Source organism: Ascaphus truei, chromosome 8, assembly GCF_040206685.1.
Source record: "Ascaphus truei isolate aAscTru1 chromosome 8, aAscTru1.hap1, whole genome shotgun sequence".
Taxonomy (NCBI): domain Eukaryota; kingdom Metazoa; phylum Chordata; class Amphibia; order Anura; family Ascaphidae; genus Ascaphus; species Ascaphus truei.
This window is the reverse complement of record NC_134490.1, coordinates 54,877,109-54,896,195: the sequence shown is the minus strand read 5'-3', so window position 1 is coordinate 54,896,195 and position 19,087 is coordinate 54,877,109. Positions and strand designations below refer to the sequence as shown.

Genomic DNA, 19,087 nt, shown 5'->3' with positions numbered 1-19,087 from the left:
TAGCACTGAGCACAGGAGAGCAGGGTAACATTATTACTAGCTCTGGGCACAGGAGAGCAGGGTAACATCATTACTAGCTCTGGGCACAGGAGAGCAGGGTAACATTATTACTAGCGCTGAGCACAGGGGAGCAGGGTAACACCATTACTAGCTCTGGGCACAGGAGAGCAGGGTAACATCATTACTAGCGCTGAGCACAGGAGAGCAGGGTAACATCATTACTAGCTCTGAGCACAGGAGAGCAGGGTAACATCATTACTAGCTCTGAGCACAGGAGAGCAGGTAACATGATTACTAGCTCTGAGCACAGGAGAGCAGGGTAACATCATTACTAGCGCTGAGCACAGGAGAGCAGGGTAACATCATTACTAGCGCTGAGCACAGGAGAGCAGGTAACATGATTACTAGCGCTGAGCACAGGGGAGCAGGGTAACATCATTACTAACGCTGAGCACAGGAGAGCAGGGTAACACCATTACTAGCTCTGAGCACAGGAGAGCAGGGTAACATCATTACTAGCTCTGAGCACAGGAGAGCAGGGTAACATCATTACTAGCTCTGGGCACAGGAGAGCAGGGTAACACCATTACTAGCTCTGGGCACAGGAGAGCAGGGTAACACCATTACTAGCTCTGGGCACATGAGAGCAGGGTAACATTATTACTAACGCTGAGCACAGGAGAGCAGGGTAACATCATTACTAGCGCTGAGCACAGGGGAGCAGGGTAACACCATTACTAGCGCTGAGCACAGGGGAGCAGGGTAACATTATTACTAGTGCTGAGCACAGGAGAGCAGGGTAACATCATTACTAGCGCTGAGCACAGGAGAGCAGGGTAACATCATTACTAGCGCTGAGCACAGGGGAGCAGGTAACATCATTACTAGCGCTGAGCACAGGAGAGCAGGGTAACATCATTACTAGCTCTGGGCACAGGAGAGCAGGGTAACACCATTACTAGCTCTGGGCACAGGAGAGCAGGGTAACACCATTACTAGCACTGAGCACAGGAGAGCAGGGTAACATTATTACTAGCTCTGGGCACAGGAGAGCAGGGTAACATCATTACTAGCTCTGGGCACAGGAGAGCAGGGTAACATTATTACTAGCGCTGAGCACAGGGGAGCAGGGTAACACCATTACTAGCTCTGGGCACAGGAGAGCAGGGTAACATCATTACTAGCGCTGAGCACAGGAGAGCAGGGTAACATCATTACTAGCTCTGAGCACAGGAGAGCAGGGTAACATCATTACTAGCTCTGAGCACAGGAGAGCAGGTAACATGATTACTAGCTCTGAGCACAGGAGAGCAGGGTAACATCATTACTAGCGCTGAGCACAGGAGAGCAGGGTAACATCATTACTAGCGCTGAGCACAGGAGAGCAGGTAACATGATTACTAGCTCTGGGCACATGAGAGCAGGGTAACATTATTACTAACGCTGAGCACAGGAGAGCAGGGTAACACCATTACTAGCTCTGAGCACAGGAGAGCAGGGTAACATCATTACTAGCTCTGAGCACAGGAGAGCAGGGTAACATCATTACTAGCTCTGGGCACAGGAGAGCAGGGTAACACCATTACTAGCTCTGGGCACAGGAGAGCAGGGTAACACCATTACTAGCTCTGGGCACATGAGAGCAGGGTAACATTATTACTAACGCTGAGCACAGGAGAGCAGGGTAACATCATTACTAGCGCTGAGCACAGGGGAGCAGGGTAACACCATTACTAGCTCTGGGCACATGAGAGCAGGGTAACATTATTACTAACGCTGAGCACAGGAGAGCAGGGTAACATCATTACTAGCGCTGAGCACAGGAGAGCAGGGTAACACCATTACTAGCTCTGGGCACAGGAGAGCAGGGTAACACCATTACTAGCTCTGGGCACAGGAGAGCAGGGTAACATTATTACTAGCGCTGAGCACAGGGGAGCAGGGTAACATGATTACTAACGCTGAGCACAGGGGAGCAGGGTAACATCATTACTAGCGCTGAGCACAGGGGAGCAGGGTAACATGATTACTAACGCTGAGCACAGGGGAGCAGGGTAACATCATTACTAGCGCTGAGCACAGGGGAGCAGGGTAACATTATTACTAACGCTGAGCACAGGGGAGCAGGGTAACATTACTAGCGCTGAGCACAGGAGAGCAGGGTAACATCATTACTAGCTCTGAGCACAGGAGAGCAGGGTAACATGATTACTAGCGCTGAGCACAGGAGAGCAGGGTAACATGATTACTAACGCTGAGCACAGGAGAGCAGGGTAACACCATTACTAGCTCTGGGCACAGGAGAGCAGGGTAACATCATTACTAGCTCTGGGCACAGGAGAGCAGGGTAACACCATTACTAGCTCTGGGCACAGGAGAGCAGGTAACATCATTACTAGCGCTGAGCACAGAAGAGCAGGGTAACATCATTACTAGCGCTGAGCACAGGGGAGCAGGGTAACATCATTACTAGCGCTGAGCACAGGAGAGCAGGGTAACATCATTACAAGCGCTGAGCACAGGAGAGCAGGGTAACATCATTACTAGCGCTGAGCACAGGAGAGCAGGGTAACATGATTACTAGCGCTGAGCACAGGAGAGCAGGGTAACATCATTACTAGCGCTGAGCACAGGAGAGCAGGGTAACATCATTACAAGCGCTGAGCACAGGAGAGCAGGGTAACATCATTACTAGCTCTGGGCACAGGGGAGCAGGGTAACATCATTACTAGCTCTGGGCACAGGAGAGCAGGGTAACACCATTACTAGCGCTGAGCACAGGAGAGCAGGGTAACACCATTACTAGCGCTGAGCACAGGAGAGCAGGGTAACATTATTACTAACGCTGAGCACAGGAGAGCAGGGTAACATCATTACTAGCTCTGAGCACAGGAGAGCAGGTAACATCATTACTAGCGCTGAGCACAGGAGAGCAGGGTAACATCATTACTAGCGCTGAGCACAGGAGAGCAGGGTAACATCATTACTAGCGCTGAGCACAGGGGAGCAGGGTAACATTATTACTAGCTCTGAGCACAGGAGAGCAGGGTAACATCATTACTAGCGCTGAGCACAGGGGAGCAGGGTAACATCATTACTAGCTCTGAGCACAGGAGGAGAGCAGGGTAGCATCATTACTAGCTCTGAGCACAGGGGAGCAGGGTAACACCATTACTAGCGCTGAGCACAGGGGAGCAGGGTAACATGATTACTAGCACTGAGCACAGGGGAGCAGGGTAACATCATTACTAGCTCTGAGCACAGGAGGAGAGCAGGGTAGCATCATTACTAGCTCTGAGCACAGGGGAGCAGGGTAACACCATTACTAGCGCTGAGCACAGGGGAGCAGGGTAACATCATTACTAGCGCTGAGCACAGGGGAGCAGGGTAACATCATTACTAGCGCTGAGCACAGGAGAGCAGGGTAACATCATTACTAGCGCTGAGCACAGGAGAGCAGGGTAACATCATTACTAGCGCTGAGCACAGGAGGAGAGCAGGGTAACATCATTACTAGCTCTGAGCACAGGAGAGCAGGGTAACATCATTACTAGCTCTGAGCACAGGAGAGCAGGTAACATCATTACTAGCGCTGAGCACAGGAGAGCAGGATAACACCATTACTAGCTCTGAGCACAGGAGAGCAGGTAACATCATTACTAGCGCTGAGCACAGGAGAGCAGGGTAACATTATTACTAGCTCTGGGCACAGGAGAGCAGGGTAACATCATTACTAGCTCTGAGCACAGGAGAGCAGGGTAACATCATTACTAGCGCTGAGCACAGGAGAGCAGGGTAACATCATTACTAGCGCTGAGCACAGGAGAGCAGGGTAACATTATTACTAGCTCTGAGCACAGGAGAGCAGGGTAACATCATTACTAGCGCTGAGCACAGGAGAGCAGGGTAACATCATTACTAACGCTGAGCACAGGAGAGCAGGGTAACATTATTACTAACGCTGAGCACATGAGGAGAGCAGGGTAACACCATTACTAGCTCTGGGCACAGGAGAGCAGGGTAACACCATTACTAGCTCTGGGCACAGGAGAGCAGGGTAACATCATTACTAGCTCTGAGCACAGGAGAGCAGGTAACATGATTACTAGCGCTGAGCACAGGAGAGCAGGGTAACATCATTACTAGCTCTGGGCACAGGAGAGCAGGGTAACATGATTACTAGCGCTGAGCACAGGAGAGCAGGGTAACATCATTACTAGCTCTGAGCACAGGAGAGCAGGTAACATCATTACTAGCTCTGGGCACAGGAGAGCAGGGTAACATGATTACTAACGCTGAGCACAGGGGAGCAGGGTAACACCATTACTAGCTCTGGGCACATGAGAGCAGGGTAACATTATTACTAACGCTGAGCACAGGAGAGCAGGATAACACCATTACTAGCTCTGAGCACAGGAGAGCAGGTAACATCATTACTAGCGCTGAGCACAGGAGAGCAGGGTAACATTATTACTAGCTCTGGGCACAGGAGAGCAGGGTAACATCATTACTAGCTCTGAGCACAGGAGAGCAGGGTAACATCATTACTAGCGCTGAGCACAGGAGAGCAGGGTAACATCATTACTAGCGCTGAGCACAGGAGAGCAGGGTAACATTATTACTAGCTCTGAGCACAGGAGAGCAGGGTAACATCATTACTAGCGCTGAGCACAGGAGAGCAGGGTAACATCATTACTAACGCTGAGCACAGGAGAGCAGGGTAACATTATTACTAACGCTGAGCACATGAGGAGAGCAGGGTAACACCATTACTAGCTCTGGGCACAGGAGAGCAGGGTAACACCATTACTAGCTCTGGGCACAGGAGAGCAGGGTAACATCATTACTAGCGCTGAGCACAGGAGAGCAGGTAACATGATTACTAGCGCTGAGCACAGGAGAGCAGGGTAACATCATTACTAGCTCTGGGCACAGGAGAGCAGGGTAACATGATTACTAGCGCTGAGCACAGGAGAGCAGGGTAACATCATTACTAGCGCTGAGCACAGGAGAGCAGGGTAACATCATTACTAGCGCTGAGCACAGGAGAGCAGGGTAACATCATTACTAGCTCTGAGCACAGGAGAGCAGGGTAACATCATTACTAGCGCTGAGCACAGGAGAGCAGGGTAACATCATTACTAGCGCTGAGCACAGGGGAGCAGGGTAACATCATTACTAGCGCTGAGCACAGGAGGAGAGCAGGGTAACATCATTACTAGCGCTGAGCACAGGGGAGCAGGTAACATGATTACTAGCGCTGAGCACAGGAGAGCAGGGTAACATCATTACTAGCGCTGGGCACAGGAGAGCAGGGTAACATCATTACTAGCGCTGGGCACAGGAGAGCAGGGTAACATCATTACTAACGCTGAGCACAGGAGAGCAGGGTAACATCATTACTAGCGCTGGGCACAGGGGAGCAGGGTAACATCATTACTAGCGCTGAGCACAGGAGAGCAGGGTAACACCATTACTAACGCTGAGCACAGGAGAGCAGGGTAACATCATTACTAACGCTGAGCACAGGAGAGCAGGGTAACATCATTACTAACGCTGAGCACAGGAGAGCAGGGTAACATCATTACTAGCTCTGAGCACAGGAGAGCAGGGTAACATCATTACTAGCGCTGAGCACAGGAGAGCAGGGTAACATCATTACTAGCGCTGAGCACAGGAGAGCAGGGTAACATCATTACTAGCGCTGAGCACAGGAGAGCAGGGTAACATCATTACTAGCGCTGAGCACAGGGGAGCAGGGTAACATCATTACTAACGCTGAGCACAGGGGAGCAGGGTAACATCATTACTAGCGCTGCGCACAGGGGAGCAGGGTAACATCATTACTAGCGCTGAGCACAGGAGAGCAGGGTAACATCATTACTAGCGCTGAGCACAGGAGAGCAGGGTAACATCATTACTAGCGCTGAGCACAGGAGAGCAGGGTAACACCATTACTAGCTCTGAGCACAGGAGAGCAGGGTAACATCATTACTAGCTCTGGGCACAGGAGAGCAGGGTAACATCATTACTAGCGCTGAGCACAGGAGAGCAGGGTAACATCATTACTAGCGCTGAGCACAGGAGAGCAGGGTAACATCATTACTAGCGCTGAGCACAGGAGAGCAGGGTAACATCATTACTAGCGCTGAGCACAGGAGAGCAGGGTAACATCATTACTAGCGCTGAGCACAGGAGAGCAGGGTAACATGATTACTAGCTCTGGGCACAGGGGAGCAGGGTAACACCATTACTAGCTCTGGGCACAGGAGAGCAGGGTAACATCATTACTAGCGCTGAGCACAGGAGAGCAGGGTAACATCATTACTAGCGCTGAGCACAGGAGAGCAGGGTAACATCATTACTAGCGCTGAGCACAGGAGAGCAGGGTAACATCATTACAAGCGCTGAGCACAGGAGAGCAGGGTAACATCATTACTAGCGCTGAGCACAGGAGAGCAGGGTAACATCATTACTAGCGCTGAGCACAGGAGAGCAGGGTAACATCATTACTAGCGCTGAGCACAGGGGAGCAGGGTAACATCATTACTAGCGCTGAGCACAGGGGAGCAGGGTAACACCATTACTAGCGCTGAGCACAGGAGAGCAGGGTAACATCATTACTAGCGCTGAGCACAGGGGAGCAGGGTAACATCATTACTAGCTCTGAGCACAGGAGAGCAGGTAACATCATTACTAGCGCTGAGCACAGGAGAGCAGGGTAACATCATTACTAGCGCTGAGCACAGGAGAGCAGGGTAACATCATTACTAGCGCTGAGCACAGGGGAGCAGGGTAACATCATTACTAGCGCTGAGCACAGGAGAGCAGGGTAACATCATTACTAGCGCTGAGCACAGGAGAGCAGGGTAACATCATTACTAGCGCTGAGCACAGGGGAGCAGGGTAACATCATTACTAGCTCTGAGCACAGGAGGAGAGCAGGGTAGCATCATTACTAGCTCTGAGCACAGGGGAGCAGGGTAACACCATTACTAGCGCTGAGCACAGGGGAGCAGGGTAACATGATTACTAGCACTGAGCACAGGGGAGCAGGGTAACATCATTACTAGCTCTGAGCACAGGAGGAGAGCAGGGTAGCATCATTACTAGCTCTGAGCACAGGGGAGCAGGGTAACACCATTACTAGCGCTGAGCACAGGGGAGCAGGGTAACATCATTACTAGCGCTGAGCACAGGGGAGCAGGGTAACATCATTACTAACGCTGAGCACAGGAGAGCAGGGTAACATCATTACTAGCGCTGAGCACAGGAGAGCAGGGTAACATCATTACTAGCGCTGAGCACAGGAGAGCAGGGTAACATCATTACTAGCGCTGAGCACAGGAGGAGAGCAGGGTAACACCATTACTAGCGCTGAGCACAGGAGAGCAGGGTAACATGATTACTAGCGCTGAGCACAGGAGAGCAGGGTAACATCATTACTAGCGCTGAGCACAGGAGGAGAGCAGGGTAACATCATTACTAGCGCTGAGCACAGGAGAGCAGGGTAACATCATTACTAGCTCTGGGCACAGGAGAGCAGGGTAACATCATTACTAGCTCTGAGCACAGGAGAGCAGGGTAACATCATTACTAGCGCTGAGCACAGGAGAGCAGGGTAACATCATTACTAGCGCTGAGCACAGGAGAGCAGGGTAACATTATTACTAGCTCTGAGCACAGGAGAGCAGGGTAACATCATTACTAGCGCTGAGCACAGGAGAGCAGGGTAACATCATTACTAACGCTGAGCACAGGAGAGCAGGGTAACATTATTACTAACGCTGAGCACATGAGGAGAGCAGGGTAACACCATTACTAGCTCTGGGCACAGGAGAGCAGGGTAACATCATTACTAGCTCTGGGCACAGGAGAGCAGGGTAACATCATTACTAGCGCTGAGCACAGGAGAGCAGGGTAACATCATTACTAGCTCTGAGCACAGGAGAGCAGGGTAACATGATTACTAGCGCTGAGCACAGGAGAGCAGGGTAACATTATTACTAGCGCTGAGCACAGGGGAGCAGGGTAACATCATTACTAGCGCTGAGCACAGGAGAGCAGGGTAACATCATTACTAGCTCTGAGCACAGGAGAGCAGGGTAACATTATTACTAACGCTGAGCACAGGAGAGCAGGGTAACATGATTACTAGCGCTGAGCACAGGAGAGCAGGGTAACATTATTACTAGCGCTGAGCACAGGAGAGCAGGGTAACACCATTACTAGCTCTGAGCACAGGAGAGCAGGGTAACATCATTACTAGCGCTGAGCACAGGGGAGCAGGGTAACATGATTACTAGCGCTGGGCACAGGAGAGCAGGGTAACATTATTACTAGCGCTGAGCACAGGAGAGCAGGGTAACATCATTACTAGCTCTGAGCACAGGAGAGCAGGGTAACATCATTACTAGCGCTGAGCACAGGAGAGCAGGGTAACATCATTACTAGCTCTGAGCACAGGAGAGCAGGGTAACATGATTACTAGCGCTGAGCACAGGAGAGCAGGGTAACATCATTACTAGCTCTGAGCACAGGAGAGCAGGGTAACATCATTACTAGCGCTGAGCACAGGAGAGCAGGGTAACATCATTACTAGCTCTGAGCACAGGAGAGCAGGGTAACATCATTACTAGCGCTGAGCACAGGAGAGCAGGGTAACATCATTACTAGCTCTGGGCACAGGAGAGCAGGGTAACATCATTACTAGCGCTGAGCACAGGAGAGCAGGGTAACATCATTACTAGCGCTGAGCACAGGGGAGCAGGGTAACACCATTACTAGCGCTGAGCACAGGAGAGCAGGGTAACATCATTACTAGCGCTGAGCACAGGAGAGCAGGGTAACATCATTACTAGCTCTGGGCACAGGAGAGCAGGGTAACATTATTACTAGCTCTGGGCACAGGAGAGCAGGGTAACACCATTACTAGCTCTGGGCACAGGAGAGCAGGGTAACATCATTACTAGCTCTGGGCACAGGAGAGCAGGGTAACATTATTACTAGCTCTGGGCACAGGAGAGCAGGGTAACACCATTACTAGCTCTGGGCACAGGAGAGCAGGGTAACATCATTACTAGCTCTGGGCACAGGAGAGCAGGGTAACATGATTACTAGCGCTGAGCACAGGAGAGCAGGGTAACATCATTACTAGCTCTGAGCACAGGAGAGCAGGGTAACATCATTACTAGCGCTGAGCACAGGAGAGCAGGGTAACATTATTACTAGCGCTGAGCACAGGGGAGCAGGGTAACATCATTACTAGCTCTGAGCACAGGAGAGCAGGATAACACCATTACTAGCTCTGAGCACAGGAGAGCAGGGTAACATCATTACTAGCGCTGAGCACAGGGGAGCAGGGTAACATCATTACTAGCTCTGAGCACAGGAGAGCAGGGTAACATTATTACTAGCGCTGAGCACAGGAGAGCAGGGTAACATCATTACTAGCGCTGGGCACAGGAGAGCAGGGTAACATGATTACTAGCGCTGAGCACAGGAGAGCAGGGTAACATTATTACTAACGCTGAGCACAGGAGAGCAGGGTAACATCATTACTAGCGCTGAGCACAGGAGAGCAGGGTAACATCATTACTAGCGCTGAGCACAGGGGAGCAGGGTAACATGATTACTAGCGCTGAGCACAGGAGAGCAGGGTAACATCATTACTAGCTCTGAGCACAGGAGAGCAGGGTAACACCATTACTAGCTCTGGGCACAGGAGAGCAGGGTAACATTATTACTAGCGCTGAGCACAGGAGAGCAGGGTAACATCATTACTAGCGCTGAGCACAGGAGAGCAGGGTAACACCATTACTAGCTCTGAGCACAGGAGGAGAGCAGGGTAGCATCATTACTAGCTCTGAGCACAGGGGAGCAGGGTAACATCATTACTAGCGCTGAGCACAGGAGAGCAGGGTAACATGATTACTAACGCTGAGCACAGGGGAGCAGGGTAACATTATTACTAGCTCTGAGCACAGGGGAGCAGGGTAACATCATTACTAGCTCTGAGCACAGGGGAGCAGGGTAACATGATTACTAACGCTGAGCACAGGAGAGCAGGGTAACATCATTACTAGCGCTGAGCACAGGGGAGCAGGGTAACATGATTACTAGCGCTGAGCACAGGAGAGCAGTGTAACATCATTACTAGCTCTGGGCACAGGAGAGCAGGGTAACATCATTACTAGCGCTGAGCACAGGGGAGCAGGGTAACATGATTACTAGCGCTGAGCACAGGAGAGCAGGGTAACATCATTACTAGCGCTGAGCACAGGAGAGCAGGGTAACATCATTACTAGCGCTGAGCACAGGGGAGCAGGGTAACATGATTACTAGCGCTGAGCACAGGAGAGCAGGGTAACATCATTACTAGCTCTGAGCACAGGAGAGCAGGGTAACATCATTACTAGCGCTGAGCACAGGGGAGCAGGGTAACATCATTACTAGCTCTGAGCACAGGAGAGCAGGGTAACATGATTACTAGCGCTGAGCACAGGAGAGCAGGGTAACATCATTACTAGCGCTGAGCACAGGAGAGCAGGGTAACACCATTACTAGCGCTGAGCACAGGAGAGCAGGGTAACATGATTACTAGCGCTGAGCACAGGAGAGCAGGGTAACATCATTACTAGCTCTGAGCACAGGAGAGCAGGGTAACATCATTACTAGCGCTGAGCACAGGAGAGCAGGGTAACATCATTACTAGCGCTGAGCACAGGGGAGCAGGGTAACATCATTACTAGCGCTGAGCACAGGGGAGCAGGGTAACATCATTACTAGCTCTGAGCACAGGAGGAGAGCAGGGTAACATCATTACTAGCGCTGAGCACAGGAGAGCAGGGTAACATTATTACTAACGCTGAGCACAGGGGAGCAGGGTAACATTATTACTAGCTCTGAGCACAGGGGAGCAGGGTAACATCATTACTAGCTCTGAGCACAGGGGAGCAGGGTAACATCATTACTAGCTCTGAGCACAGGAGAGCAGGGTAACATGATTACTAACGCTGAGCACAGGAGAGCAGGGTAACATCATTTCTAACGCTGAGCACAGGAGAGCAGGGTAACATTATTACTAGCTCTGAGCACAGGAGAGCAGGGTAGCATCATTACTAGCGCTGAGCACAGGAGAGCAGGGTAACATTATTACTAGCTCTGAGCACAGGAGAGCAGGGTAGCATCATTACTAGCGCTGAGCACAGGAGAGCAGGGTAACATCATTACTAGCGCTGAGCACAGGAGAGCAGGGTAACATGATTACTAGCTCTGAGCACAGGAGAGCAGGGTAACATCATTACTAGCGCTGAGCACAGGGGAGCAGGGTAACACCATTACTAGCGCTGCGCACAGGGGAGCAGGGTAACATCATTACTAGCGCTGAGCACAGGAGAGCAGGGTAACATCATTACTAGCGCTGAGCACAGGAGAGCAGGGTAATATCATTACTAGCGCTGAGCACAGGGGAGCAGGGTAACATCATTACTAGCTCTGAGCACAGGAGAGCAGGGTAACACCATTACTAGCGCTGAGCACAGGAGAGCAGGGTAACATCATTACTAGCTCTGAGCACAGGAGAGCAGGGTAACATCATTACTAGCTCTGAGCACATGAGAGCAGGGTAACATCATTACTAGCTCTGGGCACAGGAGAGCAGGGTAACATGATTACTAACGCTGAGCACAGGGGAGCAGGGTAACATTATTACTAGCTCTGGGCACATGAGAGCAGGGTAACATTATTACTAACGCTGAGCACAGGAGAGCAGGGTAACACCATTACTAGCTCTGGGCACATGAGAGCAGGGTAACATTATTACTAACGCTGAGCACAGGAGAGCAGGGTAACATCATTACTAGCGCTGAGCACAGGAGAGCAGGGTAACATCATTACTAGCTCTGGGCACAGGAGAGCAGGGTAACATCATTACTAGCGCTGAGCACAGGGGAGCAGGGTAACATCATTACTAGCTCTGGGCACATGAGAGCAGGGTAACATTATTACTAACGCTGAGCACAGGAGAGCAGGGTAACATCATTACTAGCGCTGAGCACAGGAGAGCAGGGTAACATCATTACTAGCTCTGGGCACAGGAGAGCAGGGTAACATCATTACTAGCGCTGAGCACAGGGGAGCAGGGTAACATCATTACTAGCTCTGGGCACAGGAGAGCAGGGTAACATCATTACTAGCGCTGAGCACAGGAGAGCAGGGTAACATGATTACTAGCGCTGAGCACAGGAGAGCAGGGTAACATCATTACTAGCTCTGAGCACAGGGGAGCAGGGTAACATCATTACTAGCGCTGAGCACAGGAGAGCAGGGTAACATTATTACTAACGCTGAGCACAGGAGAGCAGGGTAACATCATTACTAGCGCTGAGCACAGGAGAGCAGGGTAACATCATTACTAGCTCTGAGCACAGGAGAGCAGGGTAACATCATTACTAGCTCTGAGCACAGGAGAGCAGGGTAACACCATTACTAGCACTGAGCACAGGAGAGCAGGGTAACATTATTACTAGCTCTGGGCACAGGAGAGCAGGGTAACATCATTACTAGCGCTGAGCACAGGAGAGCAGGGTAACATGATTACTAGCGCTGAGCACAGGAGAGCAGGGTAACATCATTACTAGCTCTGAGCACAGGAGAGCAGGGTAACATCATTACTAGCGCTGAGCACAGGAGAGCAGGGTAACATCATTACTAGCGCTGAGCACAGGAGAGCAGGGTAACATCATTACTAGCTCTGAGCACAGGAGAGCAGGGTAACACCATTACTAGCGCTGAGCACAGGAGAGCAGGGTAACATCATTACTAGCGCTGAGCACAGGAGAGCAGGGTAACATCATTACTAGCTCTGAGCACAGGAGAGCAGGGTAACATCATTACTAGCGCTGAGCACAGGGGAGCAGGGTAACATGATTACTAGCGCTGAGCACAGGGGAGCAGGGTAACATCATTACTAGCTCTGAGCACAGGAGAGCAGGGTAACATCATTACTAGCGCTGAGCACAGGAGAGCAGGGTAACATTATTACTAACGCTGAGCACAGGAGAGCAGGGTAACATCATTACTAGCGCTGAGCACAGGAGAGCAGGGTAACATCATTACTAGCTCTGAGCACAGGAGAGCAGGGTAACATCATTACTAGCGCTGAGCACAGGAGAGCAGGGTAACATCATTACTAGCGCTGAGCACAGGAGAGCAGGGTAACATCATTACTAGCGCTGAGCACAGGAGAGCAGGGTAACATCATTACTAGCGCTGAGCACAGGAGAGCAGGGTAACATCATTACTAGCGCTGAGCACAGGAGAGCAGGGTAACATCATTACTAGCGCTGAGCACAGGAGAGCAGGGTAACATCATTACTAGCTCTGGGCACAGGAGAGCAGGGTAACATCATTACTAGCTCTGGGCACAGGAGAGCAGGGTAACATCATTACTAGCGCTGAGCACAGGAGAGCAGGGTAACACCATTACTAGCTCTGGGCACAGGAGAGCAGGGTAACATCATTACTAGCGCTGAGCACAGGAGAGCAGGGTAACATCATTACTAGCGCTGAGCACAGGAGAGCAGGGTAACATCATTACTAGCGCTGAGCACAGGGGAGCAGGGTAACATCATTACTAGCTCTGAGCACAGGAGAGCAGGGTAACATCATTACTAGCGCTGAGCACAGGAGAGCAGGGTAACATTATTACTAACGCTGAGCACAGGAGAGCAGGGTAACATCATTACTAGCGCTGAGCACAGGAGAGCAGGGTAACATCATTACTAGCTCTGAGCACAGGAGAGCAGGGTAACATCATTACTAACGCTGAGCACAGGAGAGCAGGGTAACACCATTACTAGCGCTGAGCACAGGAGAGCAGGGTAACATCATTACTAGCGCTGAGCACAGGAGAGCAGGGTAACATGATTACTAGCTCTGAGCACAGGAGAGCAGGGTAACATCATTACTAGCGCTGAGCACAGGAGAGCAGGGTAACATCATTACTAGCGCTGAGCACAGGGGAGCAGGGTAACATCATTACTAACGCTGAGCACAGGAGAGCAGGGTAACACCATTACTAGCGCTGAGCACAGGGGAGCAGGGTAACATCATTACTAACGCTGAGCACAGGAGAGCAGGATAACACCATTACTAGCTCTGGGCACAGGAGGAGAGCAGGGTAACATCATTACTAGCGCTGAGCACAGGGGAGCAGGGTAACATGATTACTAGCTCTGAGCACAGGGGAGCAGGGTAACACCATTACTAGCGCTGAGCACAGGAGAGCAGGGTAACATCATTACTAGCGCTGAGCACAGGAGAGCAGGGTAACATCATTACTAGCTCTGGGCACAGGAGAGCAGGGTAACATTATTACTAACGCTGAGCACAGGAGAGCAGGGTAACACCATTACTAGCTCTGGGCACATGAGAGCAGGGTAACATTATTACTAACGCTGAGCACAGGGGAGCAGGGTAACATTATTACTAACGCTGAGCACAGGAGAGCAGGGTAACATCATTACTAGCTCTGAGCACAGGAGAGCAGGGTAACACCATTACTAGCTCTGGGCACAGGAGAGCAGGGTAACATCATTACTAGCGCTGAGCACAGGGGAGCAGGGTAACATTATTACTAACGCTGAGCACAGGAGAGCAGGGTTACATCATTACTAGCGCTGAGCATAGGAGAGCAGGGTAACACCATTACTAGCTCTGGGCACAGGAGAGCAGGGTAACATCATTACTAGCGCTGAGCACAGGGGAGCAGGGTAACATCATTACTAGCGCTGAGCACAGGAGAGCAGGGTAACACCATTACTAGCTCTGGGCACATGAGAGCAGGGTAACATTATTACTAACGCTGAGCACAGGGGAGCAGGGTAACATCATTACTAGCGCTGAGCACAGGAGAGCAGGGTAACATCATTACTAGCTCTGGGCACAGGAGGAGAGCAGGGTAACATCATTACTAGCGCTGAGCACAGGAGAGCAGGGTAACATCATTACTAGCGCTGAGCACAGGGGAGCAGGGTAACACCATTACTAGCGCTGAGCACAGGAGAGCAGGGTAACATCATTACTAGCGCTGAGCACAGGAGAGCAGGGTAACATCATTACTAGCGCTGAGCACAGGGGAGCAGGGTAACACCATTACTAGCGCTGAGCACAGGAGAGCAGGGTAACATCATTACTAGCGCTGAGCACAGGAGAGCAGGGTAACATCATTACTAGCGCTGAGCACAGGAGAGCAGGGTAACATCATTACTAGCGCTGAGCACAGGAGAGCAGGGTAACATTATTACTAACGCTGAGCACAGGAGAGCAGGGTAACATCATTACTAGCGCTGAGCACAGGGGAGCAGGGTAACATCATTACTAGCTCTGAGCACAGGAGAGCAGGGTAACATGATTACTAGCGCTGAGCACAGGAGAGCAGGGTAACATCATTACTAGCGCTGAGCACAGGGGAGCAGGGTAACATCATTACTAGCTCTGAGCACAGGAGAGCAGGGTAACATTATTACTAACGCTGAGCACAGGAGAGCAGGGTAACATGATTACTAGCTCTGAGCACAGGAGAGCAGGGTAACATTATTACTAACGCTGAGCACAGGAGAGCAGGGTAACATCATTACTAGCTCTGAGCACAGGAGAGCAGGGTAACATGATTACTAGCGCTGAGCACAGGAGAGCAGGGTAACATCATTACTAGCGCTGAGCACAGGGGAGCAGGGTAACATCATTACTAGCTCTGAGCACAGGAGAGCAGGGTAACATTATTACTAACGCTGAGCACAGGAGAGCAGGGTAACATGATTACTAGCTCTGGGCACATGAGAGCAGGGTAACATGATTACTAGCGCTGAGCACAGGAGAGCAGGGTAACATCATTACTAGCTCTGGGCACAGGAGGAGAGCAGGGTAACATCATTACTAGCGCTGAGCACAGGAGAGCAGGGTAACATCATTACTAGCGCTGAGCACAGGGGAGCAGGGTAACACCATTACTAGCACTGAGCACAGGAGAGCAGGGTAACATCATTACTAGCGCTGAGCACAGGGGAGCAGGGTAACACCATTACTAGCGCTGAGCACAGGAGAGCAGGGTAACATCATTACTAGCGCTGAGCACAGGAGAGCAGGGTAACATCATTACTAGCGCTGAGCACAGGGGAGCAGGGTAACATCATTACTAGCGCTGAGCACAGGAGAGCAGGGTAACATCATTACTAGCTCTGAGCACAGGAGAGCAGGGTAACATGATTACTAGCTCTGAGCACAGGGGAGCAGGGTAACATCATTACTAGCTCTGAGCACAGGAGAGCAGGGTAACATGATTACTAGCTCTGAGCACAGGGGAGCAGGGTAACATCATTACTAGCTCTGAGCACAGGAGAGCAGGGTAACATCATTACTAGCGCTGAGCACAGGAGAGCAGGGTAACATCATTACTAGCGCTGAGCACAGGAGAGCAGGGTAACATCATTACTAGCGCTGAGCACAGGAGAGCAGGGTAACATCATTACTAGCTCTGAGCACAGGGGAGCAGGGTAACACCATTACTAGCGCTGAGCACAGGAGAGCAGGTAACATGATTACTAGCTCTGAGCACAGGAGAGCAGGGTAACATTATTACTAGCTCTGAGCACAGGAGAGCAGGGTAACATCATTACTAGCGCTGAGCACAGGAGAGCAGGGTAACATCATTACTAGCGCTGAGCACAGGAGAGCAGGGTAACATCATTACTAGCGCTGAGCACAGGGGAGCAGGGTAACATCATTACTAGCTCTGAGCACAGGGGAGCAGGGTAACATCATTACTAGCGCTGAGCACAGGAGAGCAGGGTAACATCATTACTAACGCTGAGCACAGGAGAGCAGGGTAACATCATTACTAGCTCTGAGCACAGGAGAGCAGGGTAACATCATTACTAGCGCTGAGCACAGGAGAGCAGGGTAACATCATTACTAGCGCTGAGCACAGGAGAGCAGGGTAACATCATTACTAGCGCTGAGCACAGGGGAGCAGGGTAACATCATTACTAGCTCTGAGCACAGGGGAGCAGGGTAACACCATTACTAGCTCTGAGCACAGGAGAGCAGGGTAACATTATTACTAGCGCTGAGCACAGGAGAGCAGGGTAACATCATTACTAGCTCTGAGCACAGGGGAGCAGGGTAACACCATTACTAGCGCTGAGCACAGGAGAGCAGGGTAACATCATTACTAGCTCTGGGCACATGAGAGCAGGGTAACATCATTACTAGCTCTGGGCACAGGAGAGCAGGGTAACACCATTACTAGCTCTGGGCACATGAGAGCAGGGTAACATTATTACTAACGCTGAGCACAGGAGAGCAGGGTTACATCATTACTAGCGCTGAGCATAGGAGAGCAGGGTAACATGATTACTAGCTCTGAGCACAGGGGAGCAGGGTAACATCATTACTAGCGCTGAGCATAGGAGAGCAGGGTAACATCATTACTAGCTCTGAGCACAGGGGAGCAGGGTAACACCATTACTAGCTCTGGGCACAGGAGAGCAGGGTAACATCATTACTAGCGCTGAGCACAGGGGAGCAGGGTAACATGATTACTAACGCTGAGCACAGGGGAGCAGGGTAACACCATTACTAGCTCTGGGCACATGAGAGCAGGGTAACATTATTACTAACGCTGAGCACAGGGGAGCAGGGTAACATCATTACTAGCGCTGAGCACAGGAGAGCAGGGTAACATCATTACTAGCTCTGAGCACAGGAGAGCAGGGTAACATCATTACTAGCGCTGAGCACAGGAGAGCAGGGTAACATGATTACTAACGCTGAGCACAGGAGAGCAGGGTAACATGATTACTAGCTCTGGGCACAGGAGAGCAGGGTAACATCATTACTAGCTCTGGGCACAGGAGAGCAGGGTAACATCATTACTAGCGCTGAGCACAGGAGAGCAGGGTAACATCATTACTAGCGCTGAGCACAGGAGAGCAGGGTAACATTATTACTAGCTCTGGGCACAGGAGAGCAGGGTAACATCATTACTAGCTCTGAGCACAGGAGAGCAGGGTAACATCATTACTAGCTCTGGGCACAGGAGAGCAGGGTAACATGATTACTAGCGCTGAGCACAGGAGAGCAGGGTAACATTATTACTAGCGCTGAGCACAGGAGAGCAGGGTAACATCATTACTAGCGCTGAGCACAGGAGAGCAGGGTAACATTATTACTAGCTCTGAGCACAGGAGAGCAGGGTAACACCATTACTAGCGCTGAGCACAGGAGAGCAGGGTAACATTATTACTAGCTCTGAGCACAGGAGAGCAGGGTAACATCATTACTAGATCTGGGCACAGGAGAGCAGGGTAACATCATTACTAGCTCTGAGCACAGGAGAGCAGGGTAACATCATTACTAGCGCTGAGCACAGGAGAGCAGGGTAACATGATTACTAGCTCTGAGCACAGGGGAGCAGGGTAACACCATTACTAGCGCTGAGCACAGGAGAGCAGGGTAACATCATTACTAGCGCTGAGCACAGGAGAGCAGGGTAACATCATTACTAGCTCTGGGCACAGGAGAGCAGGGTAACATCATTACTAGCTCTGAGCACAGGAGAGCAGGGTAACATGATTACTAGCGCTGAGCACAGGAGAGCAGGGTAACATGATTACTAGCGCTGAGCACAGGGGAGCAGGGTAACATCATTACTAGCGCTGAGCACAGGAGAGCAGGGTAACATGATTACTAGCTCTGAGCACAGGGGAGCAGGGTAACACCATTACTAGCGCTGAGCACAGGAGAGCAGGGTAACATTATTACTAGCGCTGAGCACAGGAGAGCAGGGTAACATGATTACTAGCGCTGAGCACAGGGGAGCAGGGTAACATCATTACTAGCTCTGGGCACAGGGGAGCAGGGTAACATCATTACTAGCTCTGGGCACAGGAGAGCAGGGTAACACCATTACTAGCTCTGGGCACAGGAGAGCAGGGTAACATTATTACTAGCTCTGGGCACAGGAGAGCAGGGTAACATCATTACTAGCTCTGAGCACAGGGGAGCAGGGTAACATTATTACTAG

The 19,087-nt window shown here is 51.0% G+C and overlaps 1 protein-coding gene across 1 annotated transcript in view; it reads right to left on the bottom strand.

Annotated features, from left to right (window-relative positions):
• Positions 1 to 19,087, bottom strand: part of WDR11 (WD repeat domain 11) — a 66,007-nt gene that overhangs the window by 15,369 nt on the left and 31,551 nt on the right. The window lies entirely within an intron of this gene.